Source organism: Wyeomyia smithii, chromosome 2 (assembly GCF_029784165.1).
Source record: "Wyeomyia smithii strain HCP4-BCI-WySm-NY-G18 chromosome 2, ASM2978416v1, whole genome shotgun sequence".
In the NCBI taxonomy this organism is placed as follows: domain Eukaryota; kingdom Metazoa; phylum Arthropoda; class Insecta; order Diptera; family Culicidae; genus Wyeomyia; species Wyeomyia smithii.
This window is the reverse complement of record NC_073695.1, coordinates 272865669-272884851: the sequence shown is the minus strand read 5'-3', so window position 1 is coordinate 272884851 and position 19183 is coordinate 272865669. Positions and strand designations below refer to the sequence as shown.

The 19183-nt window shown below is 37.8% G+C and overlaps 1 protein-coding gene across 4 annotated transcripts in view; it reads left to right on the top strand.

The window, feature by feature from the left end:
• Positions 1 to 12599: 12599 nt before the first annotated feature.
• Positions 12600 to 19183, top strand: part of LOC129721225 (uncharacterized) — a 42167-nt gene continuing 35583 nt past the window's right edge. Inside the window, exons 1-2 of one of the 4 annotated variants that reach the window (XM_055673537.1) lie at positions 12600 to 12787; positions 13983 to 14485. The gene's annotated coding sequence lies outside the window, so the exon portion shown is untranslated. Of the gene's footprint in view, positions 12955 to 13982; positions 14486 to 19183 lie in introns of all 4 variants that reach the window. The other 3 variants (XM_055673534.1, XM_055673535.1, XM_055673538.1) reach the window with 3 other exon arrangements.

Here is a 19183-nt window from a genome sequence, read left to right as displayed (position 1 = left end):
TCTGTGTTGAGGTAATGTATCATGATCGGATCTAACCGAAAATGTACCATAATCGGAACAGTTTTTATGCGAAATTTCTTTACTATTTAATAAAAAGAATATTTCAAACATTCAGCAAAAACATCAAGTAACTTCTCCTGGTGCTGTTCAGAAACTTTTATAAAGATTTTTTAAGTATTATTATAGGTAGAAATTTTAAACAATTGATCCATTTTCGAACACAATTCTCCCTTACAATTGCGATCATGCCTTGTTTTCAAGCAGTGATAATGAAATCAAATAATCAAGGGTTGTTGTATATTTTACCGTCAAATTCTACTACAACATCTAAATATTATGTAGAAACACTTTTTGTGCAAATTATTTGCTTCAAAGTTAAAATTATTGGTGAAATGCGAAGGCCTGTTTTGTATCATGATCCAAACAGCAATCATTATCGGAATAGCTTACTTCTGAGACTTCACCGCTTCATTTTGCTTGTGCCTAATATAAAATGATAGATTGTACGTACCTAAATAAAATTCATAGAAAAATTATTTTTGTTAGAAAAACTTTTATTCTTGAAGAGTGCCCATTTTGGAATGTGAAGAAAAGGTCTAGACAATTAGATTGTCTACCTAAAATACTTGAATTAAAATGAATTTGAAATAAAATGGCTGTTCCGATCATGATTCACCCTGTTCCGATCTCGATACAAATTCTATGATTAGATAAAATGATATATTTGAATGAATCCACGTCGGATTAGCTATAAATTATTGTTTCAGTAAACTAGACAGATAGATAAACGAAATTTGTTCATGATTTAATACGATATCAATGGTGAAAATGTGAGATTAAAAATAATGTACCATGAAAATAAATCTAAATTGTTCCTATCATGATACATTACCTTATTTCGCTTTTGCCGTTACAGGTCCTAGTTGTAACGTAATTGTTAATTCTTACTAGGAGTGTTACAGATATCCGTAGATGCAGAACATCCGCATGAAAATCCGCATCCGCATTCACATCATGTACCGCGGATGCTGAGAAAAAATTGCTTTTTGAAATTCTGTAGCAAAATTTTTCTTGGTGTATTTGCTGCTCGCTTCAAAAGCTTTTGTACCCCGCATTCGTAAATGCGAAACATCCGCATCCACATTTGCATCCGTAATCACATATCCGCATCCGCAGATGGCAAAAAAAATCACATCCATAACATCCCTGATTAAAAAAAAACTATGAATGGCACCGTTACTAAAAAAAATGATTCATGCTCAAAACAATAAGTCACTTTTTTGGTAAATTTAAGTTAAAATGAACATGAAAAATTGTAACGTAAATTCGAACTTAACGAGTTAAAAAATTAAAGTTTATGTGTTATAACGAGGAATACCTGATTTTTTTATATTTTTTTTCACAAAATAAAATTATTTTAATTTTTTGTAATATTGGAATAAACAAATATGAGAGGAAAATCAAAAACATCGTACGAAACAACAATTTGCTTAACTTTGGCGAAATTAGTTTTGCATGATGATATTAGTTTGAACGTGGAACCTGACAGAAGGAATTTTAATGCATAGATCGAATTCTAGTGATGAAAGCAGCTATGTCGAAACGGCTTTCCTCGCTGTACTCCGTAGTCACAGCACAGTAGAAACGTTTTCGGCATCTCACAACATGACAAATCGTAAGTCATCTCTTTTTTAGCTCTTCTTATCCCACACGCATAACGCTCTTGTTTTCTATGCCGCTCTCAAATAACCACTGGAGACTCTAGCCACTTAATGAAGTAGGACAAAGGACTTATTAGTCAATTTAATTCAAATGTTAAAAAAACACATATTACTTGTATTTTTCGGCTAACTCCATAAAGATAGTTCTGAAAAAGATTTCAAATTCAACCACCATGACGTAGGAAAACTGCTCCATTATTCATCTCAACAGCTAGCTGCACCTATATTCATCTTATTTCTCTCATTTGTCTAATTGATCGTCAAATTTCTACAAATGTTTGAAAGTTAATCTATTTGCTTCTCGATTTCGTCAAGTGGTTGAAAGTTGTACGTTGAAAATATGGTAAAATTTGACGATAAATTTAAATTGATCCAAAAGGCGCGATGAGATGAGTATAGGTACTGGGATGAATATAGGAGCAGTTACCCTAGTTTGTTGCTCTTTTTGATTCAAAAAGTATCTCAGCATCTTCACACACTTCTAAACATCTTCTGCACACTGGTAGGGACAGGCTACCCCGCCAGTGATCTGATACGCAGCTGATATATCAGCAAGAACAATTCTCCCGCACCGCTGTTACCCCGCTAGCAGCACGGACCACCATACGATCGAGCGAGTGGAAGTCAACTACAAGTGGCATATACAAGGTCGCGTGTAAGATACGGCCACTGTGTCACAACACGAAGCTGGATCGTCATTGTTTGTTCTGCGGAGACACTCGATTGATCCTACTATCAGCCGTGAGGTCGTGACTTAGACGTTCGGTGAAGTATTCACTTTAGATTTTTTATCATTATTATTAATATATTTCTATCAATATTATTATTATTAATATTATTATTATTGTTATTATGATTATAATTATTATTATAATTATTATTATTATTATTATTATTATTATTATTATTAATATCATTACCATTGTTATTAGTATTAGTATTACTGTTTTTTTTCTTATTTTGATCCATTGTAGTTTGAAAAATTGTTTTTAAAATTTAATATCAACTACTTGTTCCCCGATAAACTGCGAGTTGTCGTGAGTAGCTTGAAGCAAGCAAACGAAATAGCTAGCTACGAGCTCTTTACAAGGGAGTACCGCGTGTACATCCCTGCCAAGGACGTGGAGATCGACGGTGTGGTTACCGAAGGAAGCCTCACGGTCGATGACATTTTGCGTCACGGGGTTGGCTGCTTCAAGAACCCCCTGATTCAAGATGTAAAGATTCTGGATGTCAAGCAATTGTATTCAGTATCCATCGAAGAAGGGAAGAAAAAATTCCTCCCTTCGGACTCCTTCCGTGTAACATTCGCCGGATCCGCACTGCCGAACTACATCTCTTTGGACAGGGTTCGTCTGCCTGTACGCCTGTTCGTACCGCGGGTCATGCATTGCCAAAACTGCAAACAGTTAGGTCATACAGCCACCTACTACTGCAACAAGGCACGCTGCAGCAAGTGCGGAGGCAATCATGCTGAGAACGCTTGCAGTGAGGATACTGAAAAGTGTCTTTACTGCGAGGGAACTCGGCATGACCTTTCGGCGTGTCCCGCGTACAAACAGCGCGAGGAAAAAATTAAGCGTTCCCTTGAGGAACGATCAAAGCGCTCTTCTGGAGAAATGCTTAAGAGGGCTGAGCCACCCTCGACAGGAAACATCTTTTCCTTTTTGCCAACCGATGAGGGCACATCTGACGATCCCGTCGAAGGGTGTTCTTATGCCATGCCAGAAGGATCTAGGAAGAGGAGAATGATCAACTCTCCTAATCTTTCTCGCAAAGGTCGCAAGATAACCCCTAGCGGAATGAACAATAAGACAGCACAAAAAAAAAGCGGTGAAGAAAAACCGAAGCAAGTACCACCCGGTTTTAATTTCAAATCAAACCAGGAGTACCCACCGCTTCCTGGGGCACCAAAAACCCCTCGTGCACTCATTTCTCGATCAGAAGACATAAAAGAAACAGGGTTCATAAAATTCTCTGATATTGTGGACTGGATATTTGAAACATTCAACATACCAGATCCCCTTCAAAACATTCTTCTTGCCCTTCTCCCTACAGTGAAAACCTTTTTGAAGCAACTCACAGCAACTTGGCCCCTCATTTCAGCTATCGTATCTTTCGATGACTAATAAGTCGAAAGAGGTTAGGAATTTTGTCACTGTGTTACAGTGGAACTGCAGAAGTATCATCCCCAAATTCGATTTATTTTCACATTTGATAAACACATACAATTGTGATGCGTTCGCGCTCTGTGAAACTTTTCTCAATTCAAATGACCAACTTAATTTCCACGATTTCAACATCATTCGACGAGATCGAGACTCACACGGTGGAGGGGTACTTTTAGGGATCAAAAAGTGCTATTCTTTTTTCAGAATCGACCTCCCCTCGATCTCGAATATTGAAGTTGTTGCCATTCAAACGAATATGAATGGAAAAGACCTTTGCCTTGTTTCGTTATATATGCCTCCATCCGCGCGGATTGAACAGAAGCAACTCCTTGATATAGCAGAATTGCTTCCCGCACCTTTTTCGATTTTGGGAGATTTTAACGCTCACTGTACGACGACAACCGATCTTCTTTAATCTGTAACTTGATCGACGACTTCAATATGACAGTTTTGAATACTGGGGAAGCGACACGTGTACCTAATCCTCCAGCACGTGAAAGCGTGCTTTACCTATCCCTCTGCTTGACATCACTAGCGTTAGATTGCCAGTGGAAATTAATCAACGATCCCCACGGTAGTGATCATCTTCCAATCGTTATATCAATTGCTAATGGTTCAACTCCCCCGAACCCAATCAATATTTCCTACGACCTTACACGTAATATTGATCGGAAGCGTTATGAGTCTATTATAGCGGAATCTATCGAGACTCACGAGGAACTTCCTTCGGAGGAGGAATACGCGTTCTTAGCTGGCTTGATAATCGACGCCGCGACTCAAGCTCAGACGAAACCGATACCCGGGGTAACGATTAGACAGCGCCCTCCCAACAAATGGTGGGACAAAGAGTGCTCTGAGCTGTACGCGCGAAGGTCCGCGGCGTATAAGGACTACCGGGAGTACGGCACTGTCAACCTACTTTGAAAGTACGTAGCACTGGGCAGGCAGATGAAGAGCTTAGTAAAGGCGAAAAAACGCGGGTACTGGCGGCGGTTCGTAAACGCGTTGTCGAGGGAAACAGCGATGAGCACTCTTTGGGATACCGCCAGGCGCATGCGGAACCGTGACGTTTCGAATGAGAGTGAGGAGTATTCAGATCGCTGGATACTCGATTTTGCCAGAAAGGTCTGTCCGGACTCTGTACCGGAACAGAAAACCTTTCGCGACGCGTTTTTAGTAACTACGGAAGAGCCTCCATTTTCGATGTTGGAATTTTCAATGGCTCTCCTGTCATGCAACAATAAGGCTCCAGGGTTAGATAGAATAAAATTCAACCTGTTGAAGAATCTACCCGACTCTGCAAAAAGACGCTTGTTGAATTTGTTCAACAAGTTTCTTGAGCTAAATATTGTTCCGCATGACTGGAGGGAGGTAAAAGTCATTGCTATTCGGAAACCCGGGAAACCTGCCTCTGATCACAATTCATATAGGCCGATTGCGATGCTCTCTTGCCTCCGGAAATTAATGGAGAAAATGATCCTCTTACGGTTAGACAAATGGGTCGAAACAAACGGTTTACTTTCAGATACTCAATTTGGCCTTCGCCGGGGCAAAGGGACGAACGATTGCCTAGCGTTGCTTTCTACTGAAATTCAACTCGCATTTGCTCGAAAAGAGTAAATGGCTTCTGCGATCTTGGACATTGAGGGGGTTTTCGACTCTGTCTCTGTAGAAGTTTTAAGCGCGAAACTTCATTCACAGGGACTTTCACCAAACTTGAATAACTTTTTGCTCAATTTGTTGTCAGAAAAACATATGTATGTCTCACATGGTGATTCGACAACTTCCCGAATTAGTTACATGGGTCTTCCCCAGGGCTCATGTTAAAGCCCTCTCTTATATAATTTTTACGTCAATGACATCGATAAATGTCTTGCAAATTCATGCACGCTACGGCAACTTGCAGACGATAGCGTTGTATCCATTACTGGAAGCGTGGCTAACGATCTGCAAGACCATTGCAAGATACCTTAGACAATTTGTCTGAATGGGCTCTTAAGCTGGGTATCGAATTCTCTCCGGAGAAAACTGAGCTGGTCGTTTTTTCTAGGAAGCATAACCCAGCTCAGCTGCAGCTCCTACTAACGGGTAAAACAATCACTCAAGTTTTAGTCGCTAAATATCTCGGGGTCTGGTTCGACTCTAAATGCACCTGGGCTTGCCATATTAGGTATCTGACACGAAAATGCCAACAGAGGATTAATTTTCTTCGTACGATTACCGGAACCTGGTGGGGAGCCCACCCAGGAGACCTTCTAAGGCTTTACCAAACAACGATATTGTCTGTAATTGAGTACGGGTGTTTCTGCTTCCGCTCCGCAGCAAACACACATTTGATCAAACTGGAACGAATACATTATCGTTGTTTGCGTATTGCCTTAGGTTGCATGCAGTCGACCCATACGATGAGTCTTGAAGTGCTAGCGGGTATTCTTCCGTTGAAACAGCGTTTTTGGAATCTCTCTTACCGGTTGCTAATTCGATGCACAGTTATGAACCCATTAGTAATTGAAAATTTCGAGAGGTTGGTCGACCTTCAATCTCAATCCAGATTAATGACATTATATTTTGACTATATGGCTCAAGATATTAATCCTTCTTCATACGATTCCTCCAATGTCGCACTTTAATATATTTCTTATAATGCTATATTCTTCGACACCACCATGAAACAAGACATTTCTGGTATCCTGGATCAATTGCGACCCCAAGAGATCCCTAAAAATTTTTCCAATAAGTTTAAACATGTTAGTTATGATAAAAGGTTTTTCACTGACGGATCTAATTTAGATGAGTCCACTGGCTTCGGTGTTTTCCACGAAAATTTTACCGCCTCCTACAAACTCGATGCTCCTGCTTCCGTGTACGTCGCAGAACTTGCTGCCATTCAGTACTCTCTTGGGATCATCGAAACCCTGCCCATAGACCACTACTTCATCTTCACAGACAGTCTCAGTGCCATTGAGGCTCTGCGATCGATAGAGACTGTGAAGCACACCCCGTATTTCCTGGGGAAAAAACGGTGGTTTTTAAGTGCTTTAACAGATAAAAATTACCGGGTTACCTAAGCGTGGGTCCCTTCTCGTTGTTCCATTCCGGGCAATGAAAAGGCTGACGCTTTAGCTAAGGTGGGTGCTATTGATGGCGATATTTATGTAAGACCAATTGCTTATGATGAATTTTATAGCATTTTGCGTCAGAGAACACTCAACAGTTGGCAATCATCATGGAACTCAGATGAACTGGGACGGTGGCTACATTCCATTTTTCCTAAGGTATCGACGAAAGCATGGTTCAAGGGGTTGGATGTAGGTCGGGACTTCATTCGCGTGATGTCGAGACTTATGTCCAATCACTATACGTTAGACACGCATCTCTTTCGTATAGGGCTTGTAGACAGTAATCACTGCGTTTGTGGCGATGGCTACCATGACATCGAGCATGTTGTTTGGTCGTGTACCGAATACTGTGGTGTTAGGTCAGAGCTTATAGATTCCCTTCGGGCCCGAGGAAAACAACCGAACGTACCCGTTAGAGACATTCTGGGAAGCGGTGATCTCCAGTACATGACACAGCTATACGGGTTTATAAAAAATGCTGGCATTAAAATTTGATTTCTTTTATCTATTTGCTAGAATACAATTTCTGTCACAAACTGAAAGAGAATGATACACCCGGCTGGAGACACTAAAACGAAGACTCGGCATCTCTATGTTTACGCAGACACCTCAGACCAAAACTGCTCAAACAGAACATCACTGGTTAGCCACGTACAAATGAATACATTCTGTAATATAAAATAGTTAAAAACAAAATTTTAACACCCCTCCTCTCACCTTAAATCCCAACTAGCTCGTAGTCGGCCGCGAGAATAAAAAAAAGGCCTCCCTCTTTTCCCTGCTAATTTAGAATTTAAAAAAAAAATGTACTTGGCTCAGGTAAACATAAATTGTATCGTGCCGTGTCAAATAAACTATTTAAAAACTATCTCTTACGGCGAAAAGAAAAAAAATTCCAAACTCTATGGCGCTCTACTCTCCATTCCCTAGTCTCCACTCTTTTTTATTTTCTACTCTTTATTATCTATTCCCTATTCTCTATTCTCTATTCTCTATTCTCTATTCTCTATTCTCTATTCTCTATTCTCTATTCTCTATTCTCTATTCTCTATTCTCTATTCTCTATTCTCTATTCTCTATTCTCTATTCTCTATTCTCTATTCTCTATTCTCTATTCTCTATTCTCTATTCTCTATTATCTATTCTCTATTCTCTATTCTCTATTCTCTATTCTCTATTCTCTATTCTCTATTCTCTATTCTCTATTCTCTATTCTCTATTCTCTATTCTCTATTCTCTATTCTCTATTCTCTATTCTCTATTCTCTATTCTCTATTCTCTATTCTCTATTCTCTATTCTCTTTTGTCTATTCTCTATTCTCTATTCCTTATTATCTATTCTCTATTCTCTATTCTCTATTCTCTATTCTCTATTCTCTATTCTCTATTCTCTATTCTCTATTCTCTATTCTCTATTCTCTATTCTCTATTCTCTATTCTCTATTCTCTATTCTCTATTCTCTATTCTCTATTCTCTATTCTCTATTCTCTATTCTCTATTCTCTATTCTCTATTCTCTATTCTCTATCCTCTGTTCTCTATCCTCTATTCTCTATCCTCTGTTCTCTATCCTTTATTCCCTAACCTCTATTCTCTATTCTATATTCCCCATCATTTTTCTTACATCGTCTATGATCATTGTTTGTTCTCTATCCTCTATTCACTATTTACTATTTTCGATCTTCTCTCAGTGCCATCTTTTCTGTGTTCTCAACCCTCTATTCACTATCCTCTATTCTTTAACCAGTATTTTCTTTTCTTAATATTTTAGAATCTACACAGTAAAAAATTCTGAATTTTTCACGCCACGTAAAATATTTTCTCATTTACATTTCAATTGCTTTTGACGTAAACCACGGTTTTGTTTGAAAATCAAGTGCTATAACATTTAATTAAAATGTTATGGAATTTTCTATCATGAGCGATAGAGGTAATTCTTCATATGCGATTCGACGCAAATTTTCTTACTGTGTATGCGTTATTCTCTACTCTCTATTTTTTTCTGTACCCTCATATCTTTAACTTTTTTTCCTCAACTTCCCAGCTGGTCTCGAGGTACGATACTGGCCTAACAAGCCAGTCGTCGTGGGTTCGAGTCTCGACTCGGGAGAGACTGTTAGTGTCAGTAGGATCCGTAGCGCCAGCCCCGCAATTGTCCTGTACACTAAACAGTTGGCTGCGAAGTCTGTGTATAATAAACAGAAGGTCAAGTTACAAATCGGAATGTAGCACCAAGGCTTTGCTTTGCTAGTGTAAAGTCGCTAATATCTGTTACTTATACTTCACCGTTTATGCTATTGCTGTTTTATTTATTCTCTTTTCCCTTTTCTCTATTCTCTATCCTCCATCCCCAATTTCCTTTGTATCCACTATTCTTTATCCTGTATTTTTCATCTATGTTTTCTCTTTTATCCTTTGTGCTCTTTTCTTTAATATGTTTTCTCTTATTTCTCTATGCTCTATACTCTATTCTCCAGCTCTGTTCTTTATTTTCTATCTCTATTCTCTGTCCTCTGTCCTCTTTGCTATTTCCCCTGTTCTCTAACCTGCTTTCTCTATTTTTATTTTCCACCGTTTATCCTCTACCCAGCAAACCAGAAATCGTGTTAATTCTAAGTCGTTCAAATATGCATATAAAGTTGAAATTAATTTCAAAATTTCAAATAAGGTCATTTAAGATAGCCTGCGAAATTATTCAAAATTGTAAGAATTTTTTTCTCACAATGTACGTATATGGCCTCCAGATTTGTACACATAGGAACATTTCATGCATCTTATATGGTCATTTTTTACCAAATAAGGGTTCACTTAACAGAGTTGAGCGCGAGTTATATGAACCAATTTGTTTGCTGGGTATTCTCTATACTCTCCCCTTTTTCCTCTATTCTTCAAACTGTTTTCGCTATGCATAGCAAAAACAGTTTGAAGAATAGAGGAAAACGAAGAGAGCATAGAGAATAGAGGATAAACGGTAAAAAATTTAAGATAGTGAAAACGGATTCTGTCCTCTTTTATCTATTTTTTGTTCCTAATCATCTATTCTCTAGCATTTATCCTCGATTGACTTTTTTCTGTCTTCTATTATCTATTCTGATTCTGTTTATTATCATTTATTCTTTATTTGTGCTTTGTTTTCTCTATCCCTTAATATGTTTACTAAATTCTGTACCCTTATCTATTTATCCTCCAATCTCTATTTCCATTCCTCTATCCTTTATTCTTTGTACACTGATCTCTATCATCTTATCTGTATCCTATATATCGAACTAATTTCTAGTTCAAGTTCGCTCAATTTTTAATTAACTTTTAGATTCGTTTTTCTATTTCTTCGAATTTGATTGAAAATTTATTTAAACAAAAAGTGGTTTTTATCGAACATGATTCACAAAATCTAGTAAAATAATGCAGATTTCATAGACCAAAGAACGAAAATGAAATTGGAAAAATCGTTGACACCGGAAAAAACTTCAAATTAGTCATTTCGATTTACTCGGAAATCACGTACACTAAGGACTTCTTTACGCGGATTTCGGGTTCATTCGTTCGTTTTTCTCACGCGAATTTAGGATTTTACGCGATTTTTATTTATGCGTATTTCGGGATTAACGCTGGTTTTCCAACGCTGATTTCGAAATTAACGTGATTTTTGGAATATACGCGGTTATTCTACGCGGATTTCAAAATTTACGCGTTTTTTTACGCGAACTTCGAGGTTCACGCGTTTTCAAGGAAATTTTGGAATTTACGCAATTTTTCGTATATATTTATAAAATTATATTTATAAAAAATTTAACTTCAAAACCACAAATCCGCTCAAACATCAAAAATGAAAACATATTCTTTCTGGCTTTATCTGGATCGAAAAAACAGAATGAAAATGGAAGCTCAGTAATTTTGCATACATTTTTGCAAATGAGAGCGGTATTTTCCCTTTACCTCTTTGCTGTGTAAAAAGGAAATTATAACTCACATTTGCTAGAATATTTACCTCAGGTTTAAATAAAAAAAATGTACTAAGGACGTTTGTATAGAACTTTGAAAGTGAATCCAATTTTCAAACATAACAATATAACCATATTTTCAAAAATAGATTTCTATTCTCAATTTCGGAATTCAACTTCAACTTCAACAGCTTGCAAATACTGAATACATACGTTAAAACTCATAGAAAAACATAGATTTTTTTCAAATATACAATGTTTTTACATAAGTTTCAACGTATGAAAATCATTACAGTACACAACATTTCCGATTAAATTTCTGATAAGTCTAGCCTTGAGATATGACAATAAACTGTTTTAAGAACAAGTTAAAAGTTACCTACCAGCAATTTTTTCACCTGTAGTTTATTTAAATTGTTATTTTTTATTTGAAATTATAAAAAAATGCTAATTCTATATTAAAAATACGTGTTTTGTTCTTTAATTTGCTCGTTTCCAGTGTGCTCAAAGCAATTTTGAAACCGTTCGATAATAGCTATAAAAAAGAATATTATCGACAACACTTTTGTACCCAATTGTCAGGTTTTTGGTATTTGCTTGTTCACGAAAACAGCAGACATAAGAGAGGAATACCATGGTCATTAATAAAACTAGTGGACAAAAATACTTTAAAAAAATAGTTTGAATTTTACGCCAAAACAACTTTTAACGAATTCAACGAAATTTAGGATTTCTAGAAAAAAATTATAAATAGAAAAATGCAATATAAATAAGAAATAAGTTCCACACTATTTTAACCACTATAATATTCCAGGCTCTGCTTGACGGACCCTGCTACAAGACGTAAACTAAAATCAAAAGAAAAGTAAAATGCTCCACAACCAAAAGCTAGCAACGAAAGCTTCCGCCAGTGTAGAACATTGAGCTTTTTTATAGCTACACCCATCACTTCATTAGGGTGGGTCACAGTCTACCATCCGCATGCAATGCTGAACCTGTTTGTCAGAACATTTTCTGCAAACACATTCGTCTAATAAACGATTCCATCATCTGCATCCGAATAAACTTGACAATGCTAGGCATGAATATTTGCAAAACAGAAAAAAAACCTGTCGAACTTTTACCTGTAGGATTTAAATAGTGTTTCATGAAACATCCTTTCTACAATCGATCACATACACAGAAGCCACCCCATCGTTTCTTAACCCAATTACAACTAGCGGTGAATGAAAATTGGCCGAAAGAGACGAGGCGACTGGCACCCAGTAATCGATTACACCTACAAACAATTAGGCAATATCCCCAGCAAGCCGTGGCGAATCGGCAGTCAGTCAGGAAACCAAGAGAGCGAGCAGCGAAAAATAAAATCAATCGTTCCGACACGTAAACAATCACACACCCCACCGGACGGATACCGCCTCCTGACCGGGTCCTGTAACAACACTAAACTTCACCGATAGCCACGCATTGCATATTGTCAATGTGTCTAAAAACGAAACACAAACACGCACCCAACATAAAACGAACCGCTCGCTCGCGTGAATGGAACACAAAATTCTCCGGATTTTCCTCTCCCACTCTCTCTGAGAGTTGGGGCCCTAATGCCGCAGGTTTCCGCATCAGGTGCAGTATCGTTCGATTTTTCCCAGCCGTTCAGTTTTTCACTAGGACTAGACTAACGAACAGACGGCGAGAAATCCTAATATCGGACGATCGGCTGCACAGTTAAGCAATAAGACAAAAGTGAAAAATGCGTTAAAATTTGGTTGCAGCGAGTGCATAGTTTGGTGCTTTGGCGAAAAAAAATCCCGATTTGCATATGTCAGGATTGCCTGGTAAACAACGACCGTAACTGGTGTTAATCGGTTAAAGGTCATGTGATTGTAGGAAAATTTGTGATTCATACTTTAAGGAGGCAGAAAAAGCACACGGTAGTGTATTCCAACAAAAAGCGATACTTTTAATCCTGTGACGTGTTACGTATTGTTACTGACCGTTCTGAGTAGGTGTGCTGATAACTGGATGGATGTATATCTAAACATGCAAACATGCCAGAGTCTCGTTCTTAGCCACCAGCACGACGTCCTTGACGTACGATGTTCCCACAGATTTCTCCATGCTGAAGCACAGTTCGTTCGCCGTGTGCATTGTACCCTTATAGGCTTTAGGCTTACACCATGATGACAGGATACGGTTGCCGCTCTCGTCGTTTCGTGAGAACGCCGCTCTACGGACGGACTACGTCGGGTTCTCTTGCATCGAAGGTTCAAGCCATCGTAGAGCTTGTCCTCGTGACGTGACGTGTGTTGTTATTGTTGTAGTTGTTGTTGTTGCTTCTGCTGCCGCTGGATATATTTAGATGGACAAAAGGTGGAAAACAGTAGCCTGTAGTAATTCTGCGCGACTAATGCCTTAAAAGGCAAACAGGAAAAAAGGCAGAACATAATGGCAATCTGTTTTTTATTCATCTAGCAAAAATGTATTAGAATGCTTCTATGTATTTTGAGATGTCGTCAGCTTTATGAAAACTTTTGAACTAAATTGAATGTTTGTATTCATTTTTAACTATCAAGCGCTTAACAGCAACCGAGTATTTCTATTCACATCGTTGAACTACAAAATTACTACAAAATCGATCGAACATACATTTTATTAACAGCAACAGCTTCTATCGTGAACACGCTATAGAATTAATTGTCACTTTGAAGCTATATTTTCCCTAATTCAATGGTGCTTCCCCGTTTCTATCACAACCGGTCGCCGTCATCCTCGGGCATGCAAGCGTAAATCACACGTTACGTTGTCCTCCCGTGTAGTGCAATATCGGAAAATTGCACTCATCGGCTGCTGCTCTATTGAATTAGCCACGAGCTGAGCCGCGAGGATGGTGAGAGTCCAAGGCGGGAGAAATGAGTTTTACGATGCGCTCCGAACCGAACTGTGCTACGGGAGAAAACCGTGGGAAAACCTGTGCGGCATTACAATCGACCGGACTGCGGCGCCTCAGTTAGAAGTTTTTCCTTCCCGCAGCAACTTCGTCTAGTGCGGTCTAGGTGTGGGTGAAAATCGTATGACACAGCAATCAACTGATAAACGAACGAGTCGGAAAAATAGATGTCAAGAATCGACTATCGGATATAGCACGGAAATTATTGCGATACCAGCAAGATTGTGGTTGTGTTTGTGGCGGTACATCGTCAATTTTCCCCCCCACCAGCGCCACACGTTGGCTTCTACGGTAAATTACACATAAATATGACTCGATAGTGTCTACGATAGCAAACCGAATGTGGGTTAATGAGTAGCGGATAAACAGCCGTAGTAATAATCGTTATTGGTAGTGTCGTGCCCAATGTGGAAAGCCTCATCGATTCGGTAGCTTTAGCGAAGGACCAAACCGTTGGGTTGACGTCAGCAGCAACAGTCAGGATTGTGCCGTTGCAATCACCGCCGGTTACAGTCGGTGCAGCTGCAAAAAGCACAAGTGCACTGTTCCGAATCTGGTGGAATTGCTTGCCCGGATCAGAAGTGAGGTAATGTTACAACTAACGGAGAAAAAAAACTTTTCTAACGTAACAAAAACCATGTGCACATCCGAACAATGCCAACTGGAAAATGGGATCCGATTGGTGAACACAAAATACTTGGCCACAGGCGATAAAATTTATTTTAGATTGCTTGATGCCCTTTATATGCGGTTGTTCTAGTGGCAGAAACTTTGTTCAGTAGCTTTTTATTATCACTAGGAATTGGATTGTCAATAACGTCCAGTTTTTATGTTGATACCAATTGGCAGAGAGCAAAACAATCGTATTTCTTAGAAAATATTCGTTAACACTTAACAGAAGGAAAGTAAATTACCTGTCGTTCAAAAGTTTTCTTTCTGTCTAGACTGTCTTGTTCATGATGTTTTTGTCGATTTCTGTACATTTTTATAATGCGAAACATATTCTCTTTAAAAAACTGCTTTAATCCACAGTTAGAGTCTTACAAAATAGCGACTTTGACCCGTCACTTGTGGCCGTTCTCGAGACATAGAAATGAAACTGAACATTTCGCGCAGTCATTTCGATTCAAACAGTCATTTCTTGCGGCCTCTGTCATAGAATCCCGAAGATCAGTTTCCGCTATCAGACGAGTTTGATTACGGGTTTCGTTTCCATCTGGTGCTTATCTGTTCTTTACAAATGAAACTGATGACTGTTTCATTTGGCGAAATAACTGATGCCAAGTATGACTCTTTTTCTTCCATCAGCGTTTGATTTGATGATATTTTTTGCGTATAAGCATCGTGTAAATCGAAATCAATCCCATTAGAGGATAATTTTGTATAAAGTGGAAGGGCATGCGCCTGTTTTTTGATCCACTGCAAGCAGTTGGAATCGGTAGGCAATGGACACTCGGAAACTAAGAGCATATTATTACCCATCAATTACATGCACAACTACACAAACAGTACTTCATTTTAAAGATTGTTTTCCTACATCAGACGGTCACGTTTTGCTTAACTCCCTCTGCCATCTCGCGCCCAAAATAATCTTCAGTTGAAAATCGTCAGACGATAGTGACGCTGCTTCAAGTATAAATGACAATTCTTAGAAATTCAATTTAAACTAAAAGATATTTGGAAATTTACTTTCCTGAAACGTAATAAAAGTAGTGTTAAAACGTGATTTCTATATTATATGAAACACCAAAATATGTTGTGATTTAGGTTGAGATATGCTTCTATCATCCGTTTTATCCGCCACCTTCTGGGAACTTTTCATTTTTGTACTATGTTAGCATCACTAAATTCGTTGCAATTAATCCACTTGTGTTTCATATAGCCCCAGAATTCTATGACAATGACTATGACTTTGCACAAACAATTAGGAACCTGAACTTCCGATATTTGCCATTCGAACCGATTCCCACACTTCTTCAAACTAAATCCAGAAACAGATGTCAACTCGTCAATTCAAATCAGACCGGAGTAATCAACAAATATGTGCCAAGCTCCAAACAAAACATACAAGTTTCCATAACTGTTAAGCTTGTGAGTGTGATTAAGCGTAAGATATAGGGATACCATCTGGTCGGAGTCAGAAATCAGGACACTTATTTTTCGGTATAAATTTGAAGCCTTTTTGTTTCGGTTTAAATTTGAAGCCTAAGCCTAAAACTTCCAAGCTGGTCTCGAGGTACGATACTGTCCTAACATGCCAGTCGGCGTAGGTTCGAAACTCGGCGCGGGAGAGACTGTTAGTATTAACAGGATCACAGCGATAGCCCCTCCATTGTCTTGTACTCTAATAACTGGCCGTGTGTCGTCCGGGCTTGTTTGAGATTGATTGCATGCGCTCTTATGAACGCATTCACACCGACACGCCTTGCCCAGACCGGAGCAGCGCACAGTGGGGCGACTCCATACAAAGGCTGGCCAAGCAAAAAAAGTGTCGATAAATGCGACAAAAACTTGGTATTTACATAATTTTGGGGCGCTGAACACCAAATTGGCACCCATTTTTTGTTTGGGGCCGTCCATAAAGCACGAAAGCCAATTTTAATATTTTTTGGCACTTTTTTCCTTTTTTATAGAATTATATGATCTTTGACCACAAGTAATGCCACCGAGCGTCCTTCCCATTGAAAAAAAAAACGTAATTTATGGACGACCCCTCGAACTAAACAAATTTTGCCTAAATATATATATATATTTTTAAATAAACTAAAAAAAAATTTCTATTTGTAATACAAACTAAATACAAATTGAAAACATCATCAACAGCATCATCATCTTTCGCTGTGATCGCTTAAATCTCGTGTTGAATTGTTTCCAGAAAATTTGAAGTTCATTATACTTATCAGCAGGAAAAATGTCTTTCGCTGCAATTTTCATTTCTTCTAGTAATTTTCGATGTTTCATTGTTTCATATATATGTTATCTTCCTAACCCCGTTTCTATGGTTGAAAAAGGACATTTAAATACATGTATAACACCATGAATTGACAACTTACTTGACATTGAATAAGGTGGTCCCGCTTAAGTTGAAGGCTCCATAGTAAAATTCAACGAATTTATGAATTTGAAAACTAATACACTGGAATGACACAACGTTCTAAATGAATACGAAAAGATGCGGAGGGCGACGACTGTTCTTTGTTTTTTTCTCATAAAGCAAAATGTGTGCTTTACTTTTGTATGCAAACGAGTGCGAAGCAAAAGCAATCTTCAAACGGGCTATTGTTGGCCGGAGTTTGATAGTATGAATTTGCTGCTAATATTTGACACTTCAATCAGTTTAACGAATTTCATGATCATAAATTGAAAAGGGCTGAATGTTTTTAGTATTGTTTTAATTTTGCAGAAAGTGAAAAAGTTTGAGATAGTTAAAATTTCAGATTTGTTTATTGTTTTCTTGTTTAACACTTATTTTATAACTTTTCATTGATAAATTTTGTGATTTTTGCCCAAATTTATATTTTATCCTTACGGATTGAGTACGATATCATAAATTTTCATTAATGGGGTATCATGGTTATGATTAAAATTAATCCTGGATGAAATTTCAACTTCAAAAATAAAAACTAAAAAAATCTGCTATCGCTTTTTTCACTAAAGTGACAATTTGCGCAGTTTTGCGCAGCAGCGGACAGTATGCATTTAAAAGCTGTTAAACTCCAAACATTCACACTCATTGATTCTGGTACCAGCGATTCTTGTACCCTCTTTTTTGTTAATTTGTTCTGAAACAACTGAAATAGAGTAGAGGTATCATAACTGTCATATGACTTTTTCTCAAATAAATATTATTTTAGATGAAAAAAAAAACAAAAAAATCAACGTTTGTTTTTAGTACGCTGTAAACTTTCAATGAATAAGATTTATTTCGTAGGCTTTTTAAATGAAATATTCACACTGTAAAGAATTATTGATTGGTGGGGAAAATTTAAAAAAATATATAGATACCAATCAATATTTCAAAGATTTTTTCTGCTGTTAATCGACTTTCTTTTCTCCCTCTTCCCTTATTATGCGTGAAGCCCCCTGTCTCCGTCAGCGCTCATTGTCATTTCCAATTGAGAAACTAACTAATCGTTACATAAAAATAAAACAAAATTTTCCCAAAATTTCCTATATTTTTCTTAAAACTAGCTGGAAAAAATCATTTTTAATCTACACAATATTTGAAACCAAAACGTGGGCTTCTGATTAAACTCAAAAATAAACAATTTTATACCTGAAAATCATCGGTAAAAATATTAAGAGTTATAAACATATTATAAATGATTTGGTCATAGACTTATTAGAACGGGAGAAGAGTTTCCCTTAAAGGAGCAGGATATAAAAGCTAAAATTTTTCGTGCATTTTGGGCACTTTCAGAATGAAACCAATGCACACTGGAAAAAATTGAACCCAAACTTCCACTAAATATACGCCGCTGAGCTGGCAACCTGCGATATAGCATTTCTTATGTAAAATTGGTCAACAAATCGATTGGTGATGGTTTCATCCTGTGCAGGGTACGGGAAAGGTCTATTTTGCCCTTGTTTACCCTATATTTGCGTGTTAATGGGTTTCCTCTGTCGTAGTTATGATCGCCGCTGATATTTCTACGCAAAAATAAACAAAATCATAAAGAATAAAATAGCATCAAAATTGCTATATATCAGGTTGCCAGCTCAGCAGCGTTTATCGAGTGAGAATTTGGGCTCATTTTTTTACAGTGTGCAATGAGTGCGAACATTTTTAGGCCTCGTTCATACCGAGAGGCCGGAAATTGATGTTCAGAGACCGGAACATGATTTTCGACGCCAGTTCTCAATCCAAAATGGCGACTTCTGGTCCAAAGTTCAAAACTCCCTCATAATGGTACAGATCGGACTCTATTATCCGGAACATCGAAAAATTCTCATTCCAGATTTTCCATTCCAGTTTTGCGGAGAATCAAAGCACAGAAAAAATATTCAAATTTCGATTAACTAACATAAAATAAATATTTCCTTTTTTATTTCACTTGTATGATGCAGTGACGTAACCAGAAATTGTTTCTGGAGAAGCAAAAAAAATAGACTTTGATTTATTTTCACTTGGTTCGAACATATCCGAAATATGCCGGAAGTGACATAAATGGTAACAAATACGCCAGAAGGGGATAGTAAAGGTAAAATTTTGAAATAAAAATTAAAAATGAACACCAAAAAATAAAATTCCGGATAATCGAATCCCGGACAATCGAGTCCGATC